The sequence below is a fragment of the Aegilops tauschii genome, chromosome 3 (assembly GCF_002575655.3).
Source record: "Aegilops tauschii subsp. strangulata cultivar AL8/78 chromosome 3, Aet v6.0, whole genome shotgun sequence".
NCBI lineage: Eukaryota > Viridiplantae > Streptophyta > Magnoliopsida > Poales > Poaceae > Aegilops > Aegilops tauschii.
In genome coordinates, this window is record NC_053037.3 from 417,117,098 (window position 1) to 417,123,648 (window position 6,551).

Here is a 6,551-nt window from a genome sequence, read left to right on the forward strand (position 1 = left end):
TCATGCCATCTTTTAACCTTTTCTTTGAATAACTTTGCATTTTCATAAGCTTGGGTTCTCCATTCATCTAATGAGCTTTTATCAAATAACCTCTTTTCACCAGCAAGTTTGAAATCATAGTTGAGTTCTTTAACTGCCCAATAAGCTTTATGTTCTAACTCAAGAGGTAAATGACAAGATTTTCCATAAACCATTTTATAAGGAGACATACACAGGAAGCGACTTTTCAGTGGACGGTGGCTCGTGTGGACTTAATCCCACCCGTCGACCGATTTGTTGGGATGATAAAACGTCACTTTGCTGTCCCCCTGCTCGTTTCGTAGTAGGCTTCATAGGTGTATGGGTGTGGAACAATTGTTTCACGGCGTTAGAGCTGGACTCGCGAACCGCACGAGCTGGTACCGGTGCAGCTCATTTGGTACAGTTGCAAAGATCACGTGACCAGCCTCGACCCCACCAGAAAATGTTGTCCCACATCGCCTGGTCAGATATTCCTTTCTCAAAAGCACCGGTCGTCAAGGGCCTGACCCAGATCCATACGCCCCCTGCTGCTCCTCTCTCCAGTTCGTCTTCCTCCTTCGGATCGAGACCTTGGAGCCTGCTCCATGGATCTGTTCATGGAGCCGAATGGCGACTCGGAACAGAGGTAATTTAAATCCCACTTACCAGAGCTCCAAGTACTATCTCCCACAAGATAAAGTTAGGATTAGATCTGCTTTCTTATCTACCATAGTCATCGGGGATCCCTAAAATCTCTATCTTGATCTAATTTTTGGGCGCAGGATTAGCCATGGGCAGACGGGGGATACTGGTGCTGCGCGGCCTATAGAGTCCCAGGCTTCTATTAGCGTCGCCGAGGGTGACATTCGCCGTGTCGGAGACCTCTGTAGCGGCGGCGGAAATGCGTGATTTGTTGGCGAGGACCCGCTCTTGCAAGTGTGTTCGGAGGCTACGAGCGGATGGACACACATGTATTTTGCACGCAACCTGTTTTCTTTTTCTGCTGGTCATATGTGCAACTTGAATCTCAGGCGCATCTAGCAATATGATCTATAGTAATTTACTCCAGGTGTAGTTTGAGTCTAATTATTCGCCTGATTGTGCGACTGTTTAAGTGTTGAAGTTATTTAAATGAGCGTCATGTGGATTGTCAGACAGTGGGAATTTTTTTAATCTGCAGTTTGTATTTTAGACGAAGCTGAAAATGGAACCTGTCTAGATACATGTGCGAATATGTTCTTAGTGACATTTCTGGTTATGGCTTCAGGTAGTGGGCATTTGTTTTAATTTGCAGTCTTGTTTGTCATGGCTACCTGAATATGTTTTTTAATTTGCAGTGGCCTCCTTATGTACTCTGTTCTACGAAAATAAGTGTCATTGGTTTTCGTTTTTCCTGCAAATTATTGAAATTATTTACTCCACTGTAACAGAGTAAGGATCAGGAAAGCCCCTCCGGAGCGCGAGTTCAACCATAACCGGAAAAGTGCGCTTGAACTATCCATGAGGGCGTTCACAATGAAACAAGATGGCAATGTTGTCAACCCAGCAGTCGGCACCTCGTTTGATTCATTGGATGAAGCATATCATTCTAAAATTTGTATTCGTGGGAGGTTGGATTTGGGATGAGGTATTCGAAAAGCAGGCTAAATGTGGAGAGGGTGAAGTGCATGCAGGAGATAGTCTGTGGATGTGCGGTGCATTTTTTATTTTGGTATCAATTAAGAAATTAGCAAATTGTATAAAACCCAAATGTTCTCGACTGACAAATCACTGTATGTCCATTGGCAGGGTAAACCAGAGAGGGAGAATACAAGATCAACACGGTGCGACTGTGCTGCCAGGATCAGGCTACCGAGGTTGGATGACAATGGATGGTATATTTCAGAGCACCGGACGCTCTGTCAAGCACTTGTGGCGAGAAGATGCACTGGCTTTCACACAAGCTGATTGACCAGTACACTAAGGATCTTGTTAAACAACTGAGAGAAAACAATGTTAGTCTTGAAAAGGTTTTTAGCATAGTTGGCAGTTTTTTTTGGATCAGTTGACAATGTGCCATTTACAAAAAGGTCACTCAAGAGGCTGTGCTGCAAGTTGAACAAAGAGCAGTCTGATTCAGATGCCCGAAAAACAATGGGCATAGTTGCAGAGCTGATGGCAAATGATCCAGAATTCAACTATAATGTCCAGGTTGATGATGAGAGCAGGATAAAAACACTTATGTGGGTTAATGGTTGCAGTGTGGACCAACATAGGTGTTTCGGAGATGTTGTACCATTTGCTACCACATACAGGAAAACCTATATGATATGCCATTCGGGCTTTTTGTAGGAGTCAACAATCACTTTCAGAGCATAATATTTGGAGGTGTCATGCTGAGGGATGAGAAGGAGGACACATTCAAGTGGGTTTTCCGTGAATTCATCAGGATGGTTGGTGGCAAACACCTGCAAACAATTTTAACCGGTAGGGCTAGTGCAGTCGCATATATGAATCTATTACTTTTCTTGTAGGATGCTTTTAATGCTATAACTCTCTAAATAGAATTACTGTATATATTTGGTTCCAGACCAGGCGCGATCCATGTAGTTGGCTATAGAAGCAGAGATGCCTAATACAACTCACAGGTGGTGTAAATGGCATGTGCTGAAGAAGGAAAAAGAATCAATGGGGCTTTGTGGAGCAAGAAATATAATTTCAAGAGTGAATTTCAGAAGTCGGTTCATCACATGGTCACAGAACAAGAATTTGAGGATGGGTGGTCTGCAATGCTTGATAAATATTCACTGAGAAAGTATCCATCGACCCATTGCGTATCTTGTCATTGTTGGACCTAGCCAACCATTTACACTGTTTAGCTGGTCGATTTAAAAAAACACTATTTAGCTGGTCAAAGCAGGGAGTCCGGCTAATGTAATTTGTATGCCGTAATTACTATGGCAGAAGTGCATGGATACAAGGTTCACAATGAACAGTGCATGATTAAATAAATTTTTTTGTTAGGCTAATGTAATTTGTGGCAGTGAAATCGTTTGATTATATTACGACATACTAGTAGAAAATAAAAAAGTTTTCATGAAAGTAATAAATCAATCTAGAGGCGCGATTAAAATGTACAATTAAAGTAAGCACTGTTAATGATCATATTATCTGTAGCCCGCACCGACTAAACCTGTGCCATAAATGGCGGGATATTATTGAAATGGCTCACGTGCAAGGAAGAACCAGCTGCACACGTGGACAATTCACTTTTGGTACGTCCACATGCTCAAGTGTGCCATGGTACATGGACCCAGGACTAGATTCTGTCACTACATCACCATCTCTGGCAGCCAGCATACAAGGGGGGTGAGCGTGTACGAGGGGACAGGGCGCGTAAATACCGGGATGAATCAGGTCAGTGTGGAAAACGAACGACGAGGATACAGTCCGCATAGTGCTCGTCCGCCGTTAGGAATTTTCGGACATACACATAGGATTTTTATAAGCTGTTCTATAAGCCCAAAGTGCATCATCTAATTTCTTAGACCAATTCTTCCTAGACCTATTAACAGTCTTTTGCGGAATTAATTTTATTTCTCTATTGCTAAGCTCAACTTGACCACTAGACTCAGGATGATAGGGTGATGCAATTCTATGGTTAACATCATACTTAGCAAGCATCTTACGAAAAGCACCATGACTAAAGTGTGAACCACCATCAGTCATTAAATATCTAGGGACTCCAAACCTTGGAAAGATAACTTCCTTAAGCATTTTAATAGAGGTGTTATGTTCAGCACTACTGGTTGGAATTGCTTCTACCCATTTAGTAACATAATCATCAGCAACCAAAATATGTGTATACCCATTAGAGGAAGGAAAAGGTCCCATGTAATCAAATCCCCAAACATCAAATGGTTCAACAGCAAGTGAATAATTCATAGGCATTTCTTGATGCTTACCAATATTACCTATTCTTTGGCATTCATCACAAGATGAGACATACTTACGAGCATCCTTGAAGAGAGTAGGCCAATAAAATCCAGATTGCAATACCTTATGAGCAGTTCTATCTCCAGCATGATGCCCTCCATACAGTTTGGAGTGACATTTCCGTAGGATTTGTCCTTGTTCATGCTCAGGTACACAACGTCTAATAATACCATCTACTCCTTCTTTATAAAGACGTGGGTCATCCCAAAAGTAATGTCTTAAATCATAGAAGAATTTTTTCTTTTGTTGGTAAGTAAAGCTAGGTGGCAAATATTTAGCAACAGTATAATTAGCGTAGTCAGCATACCAAGGAGTACTATTAGTAGCATTTATTGCAGCTAACTGCTCATCAGGAAAACTATCATCAATAGGAAGTGGGTCATCAAGCATATTTGTAAGCCTAGACAAGTTATCAGCTATGGGGTTCTCAGCTCCTTTTCTATCAATAATATGCAAATCAAATTCTTGTAACAAGAGAACCCAATGAATAAGTCTAGGTTTAGCATCTTTATTTTCCATAAGATATTTCATAGCAGCATGGTCTGTGTGAACAGTTACTTTGGAATCAACAATATAAGGTCTAAATTTATCACAAGCAAACACCACTTCTAAGAATTCTTTTTCGGTAGTAGCATAATTTCTTTGAGCAATGTCTAGAGTTTTACTAGCATAATGAATAACATTCAATTTCTTATCAACTCTTTGTCCTAGAACAGCACCCACATCATAATCACTAGCATCACACATAATTTCAAAAGGCAAGTTCCAATCAGGTGGTTGAACTATAGGTGCAGTAATTAAGGCTTTCTTGAGTGTTTCAAAGGCTTCTAAACAATCATCATCAAAAACAAAGGAATATCATTTTGCAAAAGATTAGTGAGAGGCCTAGAAATTTTAGAAAAGTCTTTGATAAACCTCCTATAAAAACTAGCATGACCTAGGAAACTACAAATACCTTTTATTTCCTTAGGACATGGCATTTTCTCAATTGCATCAACCTTAGCTTGGTCCACTTCAATACCTTTTTTAGAAATTTTATGACCCAAGACAATGCCTTCATTAACCATAAAGTGGCACTTCTCCCAATTCAAGACAAGATTTGTTTGTTCACATCTCTGCAAAACTCGATCAAGATTGCTTAAACAATCGTCAAAAGACTTCCCATAAACAGAGAAGTCATCCATGAAAACCTCAACAATCTTTTCACAAAAGTCAGAGAATATAGCCATCATGCATCTTTGAAAGGTAGCAGGTGCATTACATAAACCAAAAGGCATACGTCTGTAAGCATAGGTTCCAAAAGGACAAGTAAAAGTAGTCTTTTCTTGATCAGGTTGAGAAACAGGTATCTGTGAAAAGCCAGAATATCCATCAAGGAAACAAAAGTGTGTATGCTTAGATAATCTTTCAAGCATTTGATCAATAAAGGCAAAGGGTAATGATCTTTTCTAGTAGCTTTGTTTAATTTTCTGAAATCAATTACCATTCTATAGCCTATAACAATTCTTTGTGGAACGAGTTCATTCTTATCATTAGGAACAACAGTAATGCCTCCTTTCTTAGGGACACAATGAATAGGACTTACCCATCTACTATCAGCTATAGGATAGATTATACCTGCTTCCAGAAGTTTTAATATTTCCGTTCTTACCACCTCTATCATCTTCGGATTTAACCGACGTTGGTGATCAACAACGGGTTTAGCATCAGGTTCCATATTAATTTTGTGCTAACATTGAGTGGGACTAATGCCCTTTAAATCATCAAGAGTATATCCAATAGTAGCTCGGTGCATCCATAGAACTTTCAATAATCTTTCTTCTTCATGCTCTGAAAGGTTAGCACTGATATTAACAGGATATATTTTATTTTCATCAAGATAAGCATATTTCAAAGTGTCTGGCAATTGTTTTAATTCAAACACAGGATCAACTTTAGGTGGAGGAGGACCCCCTAGAGTTTCAATAGGAAAATTATGTTTAAGCAGAGGACATTGTTCAAAGAAAACATTATTTATTTCATTTCTTTCATGCATATGTAAATCATTCTCATGGTCTAGCAAGTATTGTTCTAAAGGATCAGTAGGCGGCACAGCAATAGAAGCAAGACCAATTAATTCATCCTTACTAGGCAATTCTTTTTCATGATGATTTCTACTAAACTTGGAAAAATTAAACTCATGAGACTCATCACCAAAGCTAACACCCATAGTTTGTTTCTGGCAATCTATCCTAGCATTAACTGTGTTCAAGAAAGGCCTACCAAAGATAATGGGACAGAAGTCATCTTGTGGGGAACCAAGAACAAGAAAATCAGTAGGGTATTTTACTTTCCCACACAAGACCTCAACATCTCCAATAATCCCACAAGGTGATATGGTGTCTCTATTTGCAAGTTTAATAGTAACATCTATGTCTTCTAGCTCTGTAGGTGCTATGTCTTCCCTAATTTCTTGATATAACTTGTAAGGAATAGCACTCACACTAGAACCCATGTCACATAAACCATGATAACAATGATCTCCTATTTTAACTGAAATGATAGGCAGGCCAACAACTGGTCTATTTTTATCCCAT

The 6,551-nt window shown here is 39.7% G+C and overlaps 1 long non-coding RNA gene across 1 annotated transcript; it reads left to right on the top strand.

The window, feature by feature from the left end:
* Window positions 1-508: 508 nt before the first annotated feature.
* On the top strand, window positions 509-2,991 carry LOC109758070 (uncharacterized). Its single transcript, XR_005773236.3, has 5 exons — window positions 509-646; window positions 783-971; window positions 1,431-1,689; window positions 1,789-2,466; window positions 2,570-2,991. It is a non-coding gene; the product is annotated as an uncharacterized lncRNA (long non-coding RNA).
* Window positions 2,992-6,551: the final 3,560 nt, after the last annotated feature.